Consider the following 18,396-nt stretch of genomic DNA (forward strand, 5'->3'; position numbering starts at 1 on the left):
GAGGGGAAAGAATTTTGAGATCAGGAATAAACTGCAACAATTAGAATTAGTATTAATATGATACTAAAACTGAACCGAGTAAAAATTTGCGGGGGTAACAAAGACGGCGATAAAATATGATCAAGCTGTTCGAATTACTAGAACTTACTTCACCATCGTGAACTGATCGACAAAAAGAAATGAGAACAAGAAATTGTATAGGTATATGTAAAACCAACAACAATAAGAACTCAAGGTAACAAACCCTTCTACAATTTAGATTCAATATTTTATATTCTTATTCAAAACGTATTTCACACGAACGTGCATAAGTTTCAAATTTTCACGATGCTTGTTTTCGTTCACCGTTTGTAAATCGTTCATTTAATTTCACACGACTTTACCGTGTAACAATATCATGATATACGCATGATGAATCTTGTGATAAGGGGGGGATGAATAATTCACACGGCATACATCCGTAATCGAATAGATCGAATGTGGCGTCTACGTTCTGTTATGCGATGAAACAAAAAAAAAAAGAAGCGACGAACCAGAATCATTAAATCAAAAATAACAAGATCGTATAGGAACTATACTGTAACTTCTGATTACGTAGGCATGTATACATTGATACACATATTATCTTTCAAAGAATTTTCTTCAACCCTCTCTGCTCTTTCTTTTCATCTCGCGGTCATCCGCCTTTACGTAATACAAGCTTTAAACGTTACCTCGCGAATTTTTAACCCCTGATGCATCCCACTGTGCATGAAAAATGATCGCGCCGTTTTCCTCTTTCTGCGCTTCGCTCGTTTACCTTACACGACTTTTATATATATTTTACTTATATATATACATGTATATTTACAAAGTATATCTACATACTGGATAGTGTTTCGCGATCGTCATTCTCCTCACATTCCAACGTGTGTGCAAATACATTTACACCCACACATATATTTATTGTTCATGTATATCCACATTTCAAATACATATCTGTACACGCGTATATACATACATATATATATATATATATACACATATATAGTATTGCCTAATGTTTATTTTACCCGCAAGCGGCGTTTTTAAATTATCATCCTCTTCGTCCTCTCTTTCCGCTCTACGCGTTTATATACCGTGCAGAATGTACGCATGCTATGCCTACATGCAGATAGACACACACACACACATGCAGATATCTGTATCATGTATACGTCGCATGTATTTATAAGATATGCCTGCGCGAAATGCGCCGTGAGCGTTGCGCGTCGGTTTAATGCTAGGTCTACGGGGCTGGAGGGTTGGGGAGGGGATGCCGCCCTCTAATTTCCTTCCCTTGACCGTCGAACAGCTCCGACAAAAGGAAAGAAAAGCCCAAATCACCCTCCGAAACAAAAATCGACGTCGAATGGTAAGAAAAAAAAAGTTGACAAAAAAAAAAACAAATAACGAGGGACAAGAATAAAAAGAAATAAAAATTAAAAAACAAACAAACAAACAAGAAAAAAAAAAGAAACAACGCACCGAACGAACTGTAGAGAAATAAAAGGAAAACGTACGTATATTATATCAGAAAGAAAGAAAGAAGGAGAACTTTCCGCGTGCGGGAAATATCTGTTGTAATAGTGGGGGTGGAAAGAACAAAAAAAAAAAAAAAAAAACTCCCCATCCCCTCCACCACAGTTTTTCCCCTGGAACGGCGTTCTTTTTTGCACGTTTTGACTCCTTCCCCCCACCTACGTTTCTCCCTCCCCACCACTCGCCGATTCTTCCTCTCCTTCTGCTTTTTTTTTTTTTTTTTGTCAAGTTTCTCTTTATTTTTGTTTTATTTTTAATTTGTTTTTTTTTATTTTTTCGTTCGTTTTTTCTTCACTCACCCTGAGCCGTGTGATGTATTGCCACCTCGCCCCGTTCTCTCCTTTCGCCCCTTATATCCCCGTCGCGGTATTCGGTTTCGTTTTTCCCGCCAAATTCAACCCCCCCCCCCCCCCCTTTCTTCCCCTTTTCCCGTGCGCTCGGATCCCTAATCGCGATTTCTCCGCCCGATTCTCGTTCCTCTCTTTAGTCACGGATATTCCGTCCTTCGAAAAACCACCCCTTGCCGGCCTCCCCCTCCCCCCCACATCTCGACGATTCCGCGGATTCTGTGGCCTCAACTACCAAAACAAATCAACGAGCCGACACCCCTCGACAGAAAGTTCTCTTTTTCTTTTCACCCTTTTTACTCTTTTTGTGTTTTGCTGCTTTTTTCGAATCCCCAAACCACCATTTCCCCCGCCGTCCAAAACCGGCTTTCTTAGCTTGATTAATTATCGTCGGGACCGACGCAGGTCGCTGTCTATGGGACCGAGGGAAAACCGGGCTGCCATCCTTTTTGCCATTTTACGATTATCGCGTACCTGAAAACGCAGTTTTTCCCGTACCAATGTTCATTCTTTTTGCAATGTCTTGTCGTTTTTATGTCTTCGTACATTTTTGTCTTATTATACCGGCGTACTCGCGGCTTTAGTATAGCTACTACACAACAGCGTTGATTTTTGATGCGCAGGTTTTAATATTCCAGAACTGAAAAAGTTCAATGATATTATGCGTGAAAGTATGCTCGTTGATATTTATTTATATGAAGTTTGCATCAAACATTTCAAATTCGTTATCTAAAACTGATTTCTGATCTTGTCAAATTTATATCTGCAATGTTACTCTATACATATATATATATATATATATATATGAGAATAAGAACAAACAATTGTAATACCGAATAGGAGTTGAAATTTGTCTGTATTTTTTATCCTGTAAAATTAACCAGGAAAATATTTCGCGAGTTTTTTTTCTATTCAAAGCATCTTTTTTTTTTTATTTATGGCTCTGTATAAATGACTACAGATTTTTTTCTATCGTACAGTATCGAGTAACTATTTAAAAAAAAAAAAACCATAATGATTAATCAAAATTCAATTCGAAACAAGTCGCAGAGCCAAGTTCACAGGGCGTTTGAAACGCAAGCCGAAAGCTTTTGCTAATTCCGCAGCTATACGTGCAGGCGATTTCATTCCTCTTTCTATGTCGTCTATTTCCTTTCTCTTCTCTCTCTCTCTCACTCTTTTATCTATTCACCATCAGCCTCCACCCACCCCTCGAAATTCACGGTAAATAAAGCGGAGAAACGAAAGGTGCAGGCGAAGATCTCATTCGAGCTTTTGTGCATTTGTGGACGTGTGTTCGTTGGTTTGCAGAGATGCGTAGGCAGCAGCAGCGCAAGCAATCGAACAAACGAGTTCAATTAGCAGTCAACCACCGCTCATCCATGCCTCGCACAGACGCAATTATATGTCCGCGATCTCCAGGGTTGCGTAACGCCTTATTATGGTTATAAAAGCTCCTATTACCACCCAATCAGCTTGTCTAAACCTCGAGAGAATCATACAGTGTATGAAAATTCTGGGCTGTATTTCTGTGCATTAGAATAACCGAATTTTTTTTTTTTGGTGTCTAGGGTTTAGCGTGAATTCGACAAGTTTTCAAATTTTCGAAAAAACGCGCAGGGATTTTGCAGTTACGATAAAAATTTGACATCCTACGTTCACTGAGACAATGAAACTCATTTATCGTAATTTTTAGATTCCAGGAATATTAATTTACGTTAGTTCCATTTGGCGCGAAAATTGTCTGATTAATTTTGCAACGCAGTAAATAATTGCTTCGAATCTTTATCAGGCTTTTGCTGATCTTGTAAACTTATTTCATAAAATTGGTACCTGTATAGTATTAACAATTATTTGTCACCGCTGTGTGAAATAAGCTAATGAAACCTTGTAAAGCTTTCTTCGAAATGACGAATGATTGTTTCGTAATCTCAAAGAATGGCGTTTATAGGTGGTTCAAGAGTTATAGGCTTATGTTTTACGTAACGCGAGAACCAACAGATCTGATATTCTCACGCGTAACACACTCTTTTTATACAAAGAATCGTGTGCAACAAGGAGGCAACTTATTTGACAACAATATTTGTCTTCGGTTCACTTACGAATCGTATTGCATATGCTCGGTCTAAAAAGATCGGGTTTGCCTCCTTGTTACACATTGTCATCGATCTCTGTAGCAACTGGATGGGTGACTTCTATGCTTCACACATCACACGACAGATTGTTCCGATTAGAATCCTCTAAAACAGGCATTAGCGCTGCAATACCCGACGTTAAACTAACGGATCATGTGGGTGATAGTCTATCACAAACAGACTTAGTCACATGGTACACGGTGTGGGAAAGTTTGAATTAATGCGCCTCGTGAACAAAATCGTACGATGTTTTGCTTTTTTTCACTATATACTTACTCGAATCAATGGACTAAAAAATGTGTTATTTCTATTTTCTTAAAGAAAAAAAAAAACAACAACAACAACAAAATCCCAGTTTCTGTAGGAACGCTTACGTGCTAATTAGTTCCCCTTAGGCTATCGAAGCGCCGGTGTCGATCTCGTTTGCTTCTAATTAGTAGTACCTGTAGAGAGATCAGTGTAGAATATAATATTTCTTAGAGTACGTGTGTATTGAATGAATTTCTCAAACCCAGAGGAGATAATCTTGAAGGGTGAAAGGCGAGGCGAAATTCGGCGTCCAGTGATCGGTTTCTATTTTTTCTTTCTCTCTCGCTCTCTTCCCCATCCCTAAAATCGGATTTTTCTCATTCTCTTCTTCTCACCGAGCCTCTGGGAGAGGGTATACGTTAATCAGGTTTAGGGTTGAAGTACCCACACGCACATCAGGCCTCCTATTTTTCACCCCGTCTCGCCGTTACAGGCACGGGCGGGCTTCGCCCCGAGCACATATCCTAACTCACTCGTTCACTCGCACATACAAATGAGTAAATTCGGAGGACATTCGGAGGGTGGTGGCGGCTGTGGTGGTGCTGGTGGTGGTGGTCCAGGGTGCCGCGCAATCGGCCCTCAGCAGCTCCTGCAAAGGCGGCTAGCCAGCTCTGTAGAAGAGAGGAAATTTTTCGGGCATCCGTCCGAGCAGCCTGCAAGGGTGGGGGTGTGCTTTCGGGACAGAATATAAGGGCTGCGTTTCGCATGACACCGGCGTCATTAAACCGCGCTACGTTTCACCCCTTTTCCACCCTTCCACCCCCACCCCCACCGACCCCCTCGAGTTCGCCCCGCCAATCGGAGCGCGGTTTCTACTTTTTGCTCCCGCCTAGCCGCCGTCGCACCCCCGGCGCTGTTTTTCCCCTCTGAGGTCGGCCCGCATACACCTTTGCACCCCTCGCAAAAACCACCCTCCGCTGCTGCTTCGTGCCTGCCCCGCCAACTCACACTCACGCAACTTTTACCCGGGGGGGGGTGGTCGGAGGGTGCGGAGGGTTGGGTTCATGGCGACCCGGCCAAACCGCGCCGGATCAATTCCACGGAGTGCGTGCAGGCGCGGCGACGCTCCTATAATCTGCCTTCTTCTCCTCTCCTCTCTCGCCTATCCTCTCCGGACTGTAATATCTTCGTATCTCCTTTATAAGCCCCAAGATTTTCTTGTTGTTGTTTTTTTTTTTTATTTTTTTTTTCAATCATTTTTCAAAAAATATCTTACAGTTTTTTTCTTTACATAATTTTGCTGTACATACAGACTGCGCGGCAGAGAAATTTGGAATTGATACTTTACGGTGGATGAATTAAAATCAAAGATGCGTATATACGTATATGATCCGTACGATTACGTTAAGCCGAAAATCGTATACATTTGAAGATAAAAATGACTATTCCGTATATTTTCTATTTGCCATATATTTATTTTTATGTTATTCACTGTTATTTTATGCTTCGGTTGTCTGCATTCTTGTATTGAATTCCGAAGATTTTATACTTTCAGCATTTTTTATTTTTACGTTTCTATGCTTTTTACGCTCTAGTACACCCTTCGGGAATTTAATTGTCCAAGATTATCTAACAACATTTCAGAAATCTGATTTTAGAGATCAATCTATATTTAAAATATATCTGGCTTGAAATTGCCTTTCTCATTTTCTAACATCGTGGAGATAATTCATATTTCAATGTTTTTTACATTTTTTCTCTGCATCCTCTCAAAAATTATCTAAGAATATCGCATTCAAATATATTTTGACAATCGTGATAGAATTTCATTATCCGATAGAATACAGTAACTATTGATGGCTACAATTTGATGATTTTCTTTCGTATATTTCTCGTTTAAGGTAGAATCGTTTCAGCAAGTTCTGCAAAACTGTTCAGAAACCGTTGAACGGATCCACAACAGCGTGTTAAGGTATTGCGAATATTTTATCCGAGGATAGGTTACTTTGAATAATTTCAACGACGAGTACTTTTATTCCGTTAAGCAATTTCTACAGGGATTTCAAGTATTTTTGTTTGTACATCTTCGAAAACAATTTTATCGAGATGTATTTGAAACACTGTTTATATTTTTATTGAACTTTTAATTATAAATTGGGGAAAGTTTTCGCAATGCAAAATAGTTAGTAACCTGAAACAAACATGCATTTTATCGTGTCTTTCTTATTCTACTTTGTTTTATCGGAGTGCGCTATTGTAACTAAAATGTTGAATAACAAGAATCGATCATTCTTACAGACCGATTCAGTGATGTGTAATTCAAGCATGGCTACCGACCACCTACAGATTCACCTTCCGTCGCCGCAGTCTAGCCTGGAGGCCCTCTAATGCAACGGCTTGCATTTCTCTCCAAATTCCCACGGTGCCGCAACCATTCTCGTCCTCGTCGTCGTCCACCTCACGCCACGGAGCTCGTCAAACTGTCTGCAGCTAGAATGGACCTCTTTCGGGATGGATAGTGTGATAAAGTGAGAAATTTGATGATACGTTTTACAGCGTGAAAAGGTCTCTCAAGCAATGACCTCAGCTATTTAATTTACGTATGAACTTGATGTGTCAAAAGTTGAAAATAAATGAAACTTGCCTAGAGACATGTGATATTTAATGGATAAAATTTTACGTATTATCATTGTAACAGTTTTAGTGAAGTATGAAGTTTGAGGGAAGATTTTTGCTTCCACGACTTAGCCAGTAAGGTTACAGAATAAAGGCGCAAAACAATTACAATAGGTTCTTTAACGTATACAACGTTTAGACATTCCTCTCATGAATTTTAGTTTCAGTATTTCTCCTTGATCTTATTTGTGTAACTAAAAAATTTTGTACCTACAACTTATTTTATATTTTTATTTAAACGTCTCTTGAGTCATGGCCTCAGCTATTTAATTTACGTATGAACTTGATGTGTTAAACGTAGAAAATAAGTGGAACTTGGGTGGAGAGGAGTGATATTTAATGGATAAAATTTTACGTATTATCATTGTAATATTTTTAATGATGTATGAAGTTTGAGGGAAGTTTTTGGCTTCCACGATTTAGCAAGTAAGGTTACAGGATAAAGGTGAAACACGATTACTGTAAGTTCTTTAACGTATACGATGTCCAGGCATTCCTCTCATGAATTTTACTTTTACTATTTCTCTTTGATGTTATTTGTGTTAATCAAGAATCTTATGACACAACTTATTTTATACGTTTATTTAATGTTGTTTCTTTGATATCCTATGATTCCCATTAGTATAAGAAAGCTCCTACAATTAACTTACAGAAGCGACTGATGCAAACACCTTCGAATTTTTTTCTCTAAATTTTTGTGGGCTTTAAAAAATCCTAGAATAAACTCATTCCAACGCCGTATCAACGTGATTTTGCAGAACAAACGGGACAGCAGAATTCACCTGACGATTCAACAGTCAATGTCCACCAATTGAAGGAGAACTTGTTCCAAAGAAGCACGACATTTTCGTAGTGATATTTATATCACAACACATGAAACGGAATAACTGACACAATAGGACTGAATTAGATTGTCACACAGGAAGGAGATGTTTATTGATTATATATCAGTACATTATAATGGCAATATTTCATGAACAAGAGTGGAAGAAATAAAAAATATGAGTAGTTGACTTTCCTGTGGTTTCTTAACGTGGGAATAGAATTCAAAACTTCAAGTTAACGTTGAGTTGCAATTATTTTTTTAGAATAGCATGAAGTCAGGCATGGGCAGTGCACGTGACAACAGATACTCGATGCATAGGCTGAGATTTTTAATACTAACTTCATGCGACCATATAATCTCCAAACCATACTGATGCATTTCCGGTTTAAAATTTAAAAAAAAAGTTATTTTCGGTTGGTCAAGCAATGCGTAGGGTGCACTGCATGAAGTGATTATGTGCGAGAAAATCAGTAATTAACGTCACAGTGCGGCAATCAAGAATTTTTCATGGATTTTTTCCTATTCAAAAACATAGTTTTCCACTTGAGACTGAAACTAATTTCAGAGGCTTGCATTGTATTTAAACGGAAAAAGATTGATGCAAGTACTCGAACGATCTTTCAGGCAAAGCGGGCATGCATATGGACACACAGCATCAACGACACAATAAGTCAATCAATCAGTCCCAGTTTTTGGAAGAGCTCCTCGGTTCTCCTGTGCTCCTGATACCAGAAGTCATTTTCGCTGGAATTTCTCCGTTTCGCTTAGGTCTAAGATAAAATGGCGGGAAAATTTTAGGATCACATGCCCTCTTAAGCAAGCAGGCATGCCTTTAGTCATGCAGCGTCGACATCACATGCAGTCAATCAATGTGTCCCTGTGTTTAGGAGAGCTCCTCAGTTTTTCTGCGCTCCTGATACTCGGAGCATGCATGCCTTTAGTCATACAGCGTCCATATCACATGCAGTCAATCAATCAATCGATGCGTCCCTGTTTTTCGAAGAGCTATTCGGTTCTCCTGTGCTCCTGATACCAGGAGTCGTTTTCGCTGAAATTTCTCCGATTTGCTTAGTTCTAATAAGAAGTGGCGGGAAAATCAGCGATCATATGCCCTCTTAAGGCTGACGCCGACTAGACCGCGGCGGACGGCGGCGGACGGCGGCGAAATTTTCGCTCATACAGTTATCCATATAGGTGTTCACACTAGACGGCGGCGGACCGCGGCAATTTTTCGCGAGTTCCAGGTTGGGAATATTTCGGCGGTGCGCCGCGGTCCGCCGCGGTGCAGTGGGTGTCAGCCTTAACTTTTGAAATGTCCTACCATTTCCGAACACCTCCAACCATCCTATTTACCTATATTACTAGATTAGCTATTATATGAAAAGAGAAGAATTATTCACTTCGAAATGGGATTCTATTCGACGCGCGCTCGATGTATTCCATAACATTAGTATTCATAATTATTTCAACAACTTTTCATTTGCTCTCTCGAACTTGAATTTTCGTAGGCATATAACCAAAACGCTGTTCTAGCTAGTCGAGAGTGAAGTATCTACGTTGGGTAGAGAAGCAAAATTGTTTTTCGAAAAGTATTCAAATGGAAAAAAATTCAGAGTAACTGTAATACATCACGGATGCGCTGATTTTGAACGAGATGAAATGGATGCTTCGTATATGAGATAGTATTTAACGCTGCGTAATGATTTAAAGATCTAAAAAGGTGATAGGAAGAGAAAGAACGAAGCTTCTTAACACTTCGAGTGTATTTTAACACACATTTGAAAGATACGAGCAAAATTTTTCATCATCCAACTGTCGCAGAACGGCAGCGTTATCGGCTGACCCGTTAAGTAAAGGATATATCTTCAGTCAACGGCTGACCATCGAAGGGCCTGGCCGCTTGAGTCTGGAATCGGCAGGACAGATAAAGTGTGTACTTCTTGTACGAGATGTGAACACTAAAATCATTATACATCATATCATATCATCATACATCATACATCATACATCGTACATCATACATCATACATCATACATCATACATCATCATACCTAGTATTACAGTTCGAAACCAAAGTTTGAATTTTCGGATGTTCGGAAAGTGACGTCACCAATCTAAAATCGGCTGGCCGATTTCCTCAGTCTGGTAACAACCGCGCAGTAGAGCGGACGGTTGAGAGTCGCGCTCCGCAAACTTCGAGTACCGGGTTCTCAACCTCCCGGATCCCGCGCATCGGGTCCGCTACGTATTTCGAGTACCGGGTTCCCAACCTCCCGGATTCCGCGCTTCGGGTCCGCTACGCGGTGAAACTCGACTTCCAGGATAAGCGCTCCGTGGTTCCTGGTTCACGTTTACAATAAATTATTTCAATTCGTTTTTCGCGCAAGCTGAAATTCAGTAGCTGTCAGTCCGCTAATAAAATTTCTCGACTTCCAGGATGAGCGCTCCGTGGTTCCTGGTTCACGTTTACAATAAATTATTTCAATTCGTTTTTCGCGCAAGCTGAAATTCAGTAGCTGTCAGTCCGCTAATAAAATTTCTCGACTTCCAGGATAAGCGCTCCGTAGTTCCTGGTTCACGTTTACAATAAATTATTTCAATTCGTTTTTCGCGCAAGCTGAAATTCAGTAGCTGTCAGTCCGCTAATAAAATTTCTCGACTTCCAGGATGAGCGCTCCGTGGTTCCTGGTTCACGTTTACAATAAATTATTTCAATTCGATTTTCGCGCAAGCTGAAATTCAGTAGCTGTCAGTCCGCTAATCAAATTTCTCGACTTCCAAGATAAGCGCTCCGTGGTTCCTGGTTCACGTTTACAATAAATTATTTCAATTCGTTTTTCGCGCAAGCTGAAATTCAGTAGCTGTCGGTCCGCTAATAAAATTTCTCGACTTCCAGGATAAGCGCTCCGTGGTTCCTGGTTCACGTTTACAATAAATTATTTCAATTCGTTTTTCGCGCAAGCTGAAATTCAGTAGCTGTCAGTCCGCTAATAAAATTTCTCGACTTCCAGGATAAGCGCTCCGTGGTTCCTGGTTCACGTTTACAATAAATTATTTCAATTCGTTTTTCGCGCAAACTGAAATTCAGTAGCTGTCGGTCCGCTAATAAAATTTCTCGACTTCCAGGATAAGCGCTCCGTGGTTCCTGGTTCACGTTTACAATAAATTATTTCAATTCGTTTTTCGCGCAAGCTGAAATTCAGTAGCTGTCAGTCCGCTAATAAAATTTCTCGACTTCCAGGATAAGCGCTCCGTGGTTCCTGGTTCACGTTTACAATAAATTATTTCAATTCGTTTTTCGCGCAAGCTGAAATTCAGTAGCTGTCGGTCCGCTAATAAAATTTCTCGACTTCCAGGATAAGCGCTCCCTGGTTCCTGGTTCACGTTTACAATAAATTATTTCAATTCGTTTTTCGCGCAAGCTGAAATTCAGTAGCTGTCAGTCCGCTAATAAAATTTCTCGACTTCCAGGATAAGCGCTCCGTGGTTCCTGGTTCACGTTTACAATAAATTATTTCAATTCGTTTTTCGCGCAAGCTGAAATTCAGTAGCTGTCGGTGCGCTAATAAAATTTCTCGACTTCCAGGATAAGCGCTCCGTGGTTCCTGGTTCACGTTTACAATAAATTATTTCAATTCGTTTTTCGCGCAAGCTGAAATTCAGTAGCTGTCGGTCCGCTAATAAAATTTCTCGACTTCCAGGATAAGCGCTCCGTGGTTCCTGGTTCACGTTTACAATAAATTATTTCAATTCGTTTTTCGCGCAAGCTGAAATTCAGTAGCTGTCGGTCCGCTAATAAAATTTCTCGACTTCCAGGATAAGCGCTCCGTGGTTCCTGGTTCACGTTTACAATAAATTATTTCAATTCGTTTTTCGCGCAAGCTGCAATTCAGTAGCTGTCGGTCCGCTAATAAAATTTCTCGACTTCCAGGATAAGCGCTCCGTGGTTCCTGGTTCACGTTTACAATAAATTATTTCAATTCGTTTTTCGCGCAAGCTGAAATTCAGTAGCTGTCGGTCCGCTAATAAAATTTCTCGACTTCCAGGATAAGCGCTCCGTGGTTCCTGGTTCACGTTTACAATAAATTATTTCAATTCGTTTTTCGCGCAAGCTGAAATTCAGTAGCTGTCAGTCCGCTAATAAAATTTCTCGACTTCCAGGATAAGCGCTCCGTGGTTCCTGGTTCACGTTTACAATAAATTATTTCAATTCGTTTTTCGCGCAAGCTGAAATTCAGTAGCTGTCGGTGCGCTAATAAAATTTCTCGACTTCCAGGATAAGCGCTCCGTGGTTCCTGGTTCACGTTTACAATAAATTATTTCAATTCGTTTTTCGCGCAAGCTGAAATTCAGTAGCTGTCGGTCCGCTAATAAAATTTCTCGACTTCCAGGATAAGCGCTCCGTGGTTCCTGGTTCACGTTTACAATAAATTATTTCAATTCGTTTGTCGCGCAACCCCAAATTCGGTAGCTGTCAGTACGCTAATGAAATTTCTGTAACTTTACAATCTTCTCATAATCTTTCCGGTAGATAATATCGATAAAAAAATTATATCAAACCTTACACATTATTTTTGATTTGTTCTCATGCTGAAAATATTTATTAGTATTCGTGGTATAACTCGAGGTGGTTGGCGGTGGTCGGAGGTGGACGAGGAGGAGGACGAGGAGGACGAGGATTTCTGCTGGGTGAGTAAAACACTTTTATAATATTTGATGGCAATTGTAATTATATTTCATCTGAAATATTACAAACTTGTCACGTTTACAATAAATTATTTCAATTCATTCTTCGTGCAAGCACATATTCAGTAGCTATGAATAATCTTATACAATTTATTATATTATCAATTAATTAATTAATATTCTTATAATATTTGATGGCAATTGTAATTATATTTCATCTGAAATATCACAAACTTGTCACGTTTACAATAAATTATTTCAATTCATTTTTCGTGCAAGCACATATTCAGTAGCTATGAATAATCTTATACAATTTATTATATTATTAATTAAATAATCAATATTCTTATAATATTTGATGGCAATTGTAATTATATTTCATCTGAAATATTACAAACTTGTCACGTTTACAATAAATTATTTCAATTCATTTTTCGTGCAAGCACATATTCAGTAGCTATGAGTAATCTTATACAATTTATTACATTATTAATCAATTGATTAATTACATTAATCCTTACACAATATTTTTGATATGTTCCCATACTAAAAATATTCATTACTATTCCAGGTATTACCCCAGGTGGTCGGAGCCGGACGAGGAGGAGGACCAGGTGGTCGAGGAGGAGGACGAGGTCGACGAGGAGCAGGCGGGGTGGGTCGTGGGAGAGGACCTCTCCTCTCCTCGGAGGAGGGGAGGGGGAGGGGCAGGGAAGGGGGTGAGGTGGGCGGGGAGGGGGAAGGGACGGGAAGGGAAGGGGAGGGGGAGGGGGAGGGGAAGGGGGATGGGGAGGGGGGAGGGGGAGGGGGAGGGGGAGGGGGAGGGGGAGGGGGAGGGGGAGGGGGAGGGGGAGGGGGAGGGGGAGGGGGAGGGGGAGGGGGAGGGGGAGGGGGAGGGGGAGGGGGAGGGGGAGGGGGAGGGGGAGGGGGAGGGGGAGGGCGGGCGGGAGGTAGAGAGTGGAGGACGGATGTCGATGCAAGCCCGTTAGAGTTAATAGAGCAGTACCGCCCCCCTACACGCCCTCCCGCCCTCCCTCCCGCCCTCCCGCCCTCCCTCCCGCCCTCCCGCCCTCCCGCCCTCCCGCCCTCCCGCCCTCCCCCTCCCCCTTCCCCTCCCCCTCCCCCTCCCCCTCCCCCTCCCCCCCCCCGCCCCCTCCCCTTCCCTCCCCTTCCCTTCCCGTCCCTTCCCCCTCCCCGCCCACCTCACCCCCTTCCCTGCCCCTCCCCCTCCCCTCCTCCGAGGAGAGGAGAGGTCCTCTCCCACGACCCACCCCGCCTGCTCCTCGTCGACCTCGTCCTCCTCCTCGACCACCTGGTCCTCCTCCTCGTCCGGCTCCGACCACCTGGGGTAATACCTGGAATAGTAATGAATATTTTTAGTATGGGAACATATCAAAAATATTGTGTAAGGATTAATGTAATTAATCAATTGATTAATAATGTAATAAATTGTATAAGATTACTCATAGCTACTGAATATGTGCTTGCACGAAAAATGAATTGAAATAATTTATTGTAAACGTGACAAGTTTGTAATATTTCAGATGAAATATAATTACAATTGCCATCAAATATTATAAGAATATTGATTAATTAATTAATAATATAATAAATTGTATAAGATTATTCATAGCTACTGAATATGTGCTTGCACGAAAAATGAATTGAAATAATTTATTGTAAACGTGACAAGTTTGTGATATTTCAGATGAAATATAATTACAATTGCCATCAAATATTATAAGAATATTAATTAATTAATTAATAATATAATAAATTGTATAAGATTATTCATAGCTACTGAATATGTGCTTGCACGAAAAATGAATTGAAATAATTTATTGTAAACGTGACAAGTTTGTAATATTTCAGATGAAATATAATTACAATTGCCATCAAATATTATAAGAATATTAGTTAATTAATTAATAATATAATAAATTGTATAAGATTATTCATAGCTACTGAATATGTGCTTGCACGAAAAATGAATTGAAATAATTTATTGTAAACGTGACAAGTTTGTAATATTTCAGATGAAATATAATTACAATTGCCATCAAATATTATAAAAGTGTTTTACTCACCCAGCAGAAATCCTCGTCCTCCTCGTCCTCCTCCTCGTCCACCTCCGACCACCGCCAACCACCTCGAGTTATACCACGAATACTAATAAATATTTTCAGCATGAGAACAAATCAAAAATAATGTGTAAGGTTTGATATAATTTTTTTATCGATATTATCTACCAGGAAGATTATGAGAAGATTGTAAAGTTACAGAAATTTCATTAGCGTACTGACAGCTACCGAATTTGGGGTTGCGCGACAAACGAATTGAAATAATTTATTGTAAACGTGAACCAGGAACCACGGAGCGCTTATCCTGGAAGTCGAGAAATTTTATTAGCGGACTGACAGCTACTGAATTTCAGCTTGCGCAAAAATCGAATTGAAATAATTTATTGTAAACGTGAACCAGGAACCACGGAGCGCTTATCCTGGAAGTCGAGAAATTTTATTAGCGGACCGACAGCTACTGAATTTCAGCTTGCGCGAAAAACGAATTGAAATAATTTATTGTAAACGTGAACCAGGAACCACGGAGCGCTTATCCTGGAAGTCGAGAAATTTTATTAGCGGACCGACAGCTACTGAATTTCAGCTTGCGCGAAAAACGAATTGAAATAATTTATTGTAAACGTGAACCAGGAACCACGGAGCGCTTATCCTGGAAGTCGAGAAATTTTATTAGCGGACCGACAGCTACTGAATTTCAGCTTGCGCGAAAAACGAATTGAAATAATTTATTGTAAACGTGAACCAGGAACCACGGAGCGCTTATCTTGGAAGTCGAGAAATTTGATTAGCGGACTGACAGCTACTGAATTTCAGCTTGCGCGAAAATCGAATTGAAATAATTTATTGTAAACGTGAACCAGGAACCACGGAGCGCTCATCCTGGAAGTCGAGAAATTTTATTAGCGGACTGACAGCTACTGAATTTCAGCTTGCGCGAAAATCGAATTGAAATAATTTATTGTAAACGTGAACCAGGAACCACGGAGCGCTTATCCTGGAAGTCGAGAAATTTCATTAGCGGACCGACAGCTACTGAATTTCAGCTTGCGCGAAAAACGAATTGAAATAATTTATTGTAAACGTGAACCAGGAACCACGGAGCGCTTATCCTGGAAGTCGAGAAATTTTATTAGCGGACCGACAGCTACTGAATTTCAGCTTGCGCGAAAAACGAATTGAAATAATTTATTGTAAACGTGAACCAGGAACCACGGAGCGCTTATCTTGGAAGTCGAGAAATTTGATTAGCGGACTGACAGCTACTGAATTTCAGCTTGCGCGAAAATCGAATTGAAATAATTTATTGTAAACGTGAACCAGGAACCACGGAGCGCTCATCCTGGAAGTCGAGAAATTTTATTAGCGGACTGACAGCTACTGAATTTCAGCTTGCGCGAAAAACGAATTGAAATAATTTATTGTAAACGTGTACCAGGAACCACGGAGCGCTCATCCTGGAAGTCGAGAAATTTTATTAGCGGACTGACAGCTACTGAATTTCAGCTTGCGCGAAAAACGAATTGAAATAATTTATTGTAAACGTGAACCAGGAACTACGGAGCGCTTATCCTGGAAGTCGAGAAATTTTATTAGCGGACTGACAGCTACTGAATTTCAGCTTGCGCGAAAAACGAATTGAAATAATTTATTGTAAACGTGTACCAGGAACCACGGAGCGCTCATCCTGGAAGTCGAGAAATTTTATTAGCGGACTGACAGCTACTGAATTTCAGCTTGCGCGAAAAACGAATTGAAATAATTTATTGTAAACGTGAACCAGGAACCACGGAGCGCTTATCTTGGAAGTCGAGAAATTTGATTAGCGGACTGACAGCTACTGAATTTCAGCTTGCGCGAAAATCGAATTGAAATAATTTATTGTAAACGTGAACCAGGAACCACGGAGCGCTCATCCTGGAAGTCGAGAAATTTTATTAGCGGACTGACAGCTACTGAATTTCAGCTTGCGCGAAAAACGAATTGAAATAATTTATTGTAAACGTGTACCAGGAACCACGGAGCGCTCATCCTGGAAGTCGAGAAATTTTATTAGCGGACTGACAGCTACTGAATTTCAGCTTGCGCGAAAAACGAATTGAAATAATTTATTGTAAACGTGAACCAGGAACTACGGAGCGCTCATCCTGGAAGTCGAGAAATTTTATTAGCGGACTGACAGCTACTGAATTTCAGCTTGCGCGAAAAACGAATTGAAATAATTTATTGTAAACGTGTACCAGGAACCACGGAGCGCTCATCCTGGAAGTCGAGAAATTTTATTAGCGGACTGACAGCTACTGAATTTCAGCTTGCGCAAAAATCGAATTGAAATAATTTATTGTAAACGTGAACCAGGAACCACGGAGCGCTCATCCTGGAAGTCGAGAAATTTTATTAGCGGACTGACAGCTACTGAATTTCAGCTCGCGCGAAAAACGAATTGAAATAATTTATTGTAAACGTGAACCAGGAACCACGGAGCGCTTATCCTGGAAGTCGAGTTTCACCGCGTAGCGGACCCGAAGCGCGGAATCCGGGAGGTTGGGAACCCGGTACTCGAAATACGTAGCGGACCCGATGCGCGGGATCCGGGAGGTTGAGAACCCGGTACTCGAAGTTTGCGGAGCGCGACTCTCAACCGTCCGCTCTACTGCGCGGTTGTTACCAGACTGAGGAAATCGGCCAGCCGATTTTAGATTGGTGACGTCACTTTCCGAACATCCGAAAATTCAAACTTTGGTTTCGAACTGTAATACTAGGTATGATGATGTATGATGTATGATGTATGATGTATGATGTACGATGTATGATGTATGATGTATGATGATATGATATGATGTATAATGATTTTAGTGTTCACATCTCGTACAAGAAGTACACACTTTATCTGTCCTGCCGATTCCAGACTCAAGCGGCCAGGCCCTTCGATGGTCAGCCGTTGACTGAAGATATATCCTTTACTTAACGGGTCAGCCGATAACGCTGCCGTTCTGCGACAGTTGGATGATGAAAAATTTTGCTCGTATCTTTCAAATGTGTGTTAAAATACACTCGAAGTGTTAAGAAGCTTCGTTCTTTCTCTTCCTATCACCTTTTTAGATCTTTAAATCATTACGCAGCGTTAAATACTATCTCATATACGAAGCATCCATTTCATCTCGTTCAAAATCAGCGCATCCGTGATGTATTACAGTTACTCTGAATTTTTTTCCATCCGAATACTTTTCGAAAAACAATTTTGCTTCTCTACCCAACGTAGATACTTCACTCTCGACTAGCTAGAACAGCGTTTTGGTTATATGCCTACGAAAATTCAAGATCGAGAGAGCAAATGAAAAGTTGTTGAAATAATTAGGAATACTAATGTTATGGAATACATCGAGCGCGCGTCGAATAGAATCCCATTTCGAAGTGAATAATTCTTCTCTTTTCATATAATAGCTAATCTAGTAATATAGGTAAATAGGATGGTTGGAGGTGTTCGGAAATGGTAGGACATTTCAAAAGTTAAGGCTGACACCCACTGCACCGCGGCGGACCGCGGCGCACCGCCGAAATATTCCCAACCTGGAACTCGCGAAAAATTGCCGCGGTCCGCCGCCGTCTAGTGTGAACACCTATATGGATAACTGTATGAGCGAAAATTTCGCCGCATAGCAATGGATCAGGTCCCATTAGGTAAAAAATATAAGATCTCTCCAAATATCATGAATCATACACACAAGCCTTTATTTAATTTTATAATTTACAATCATTTTGTACACGTGCAATAATGCATTAATTTTTTGTTACACAGAGTACTCAGACTTGTTCTATACTAACGTATCAAAAATGT

The 18,396-nt window shown here is 40.6% G+C and overlaps 1 long non-coding RNA gene across 2 annotated transcripts in view; it reads left to right on the forward strand.

The window, feature by feature from the left end:
* The window catches only part of LOC124308561 (uncharacterized), a 126,174-nt gene extending 118,643 nt beyond the window's left edge, over window positions 1-7,531 (forward strand). For both annotated transcript variants that reach the window (XR_006909015.1, XR_006909016.1), the window contains one exon: window positions 6,590-7,531. This is a non-coding gene — a long non-coding RNA (uncharacterized LOC124308561). The remainder of the gene's footprint in view (window positions 1-6,589) is intronic.
* The last annotated feature ends 10,865 nt before the right edge of the window (window positions 7,532-18,396 follow it).

Source organism: Neodiprion virginianus, chromosome 7 (assembly GCF_021901495.1).
Source record: "Neodiprion virginianus isolate iyNeoVirg1 chromosome 7, iyNeoVirg1.1, whole genome shotgun sequence".
Lineage (NCBI taxonomy): Eukaryota > Metazoa > Arthropoda > Insecta > Hymenoptera > Diprionidae > Neodiprion > Neodiprion virginianus.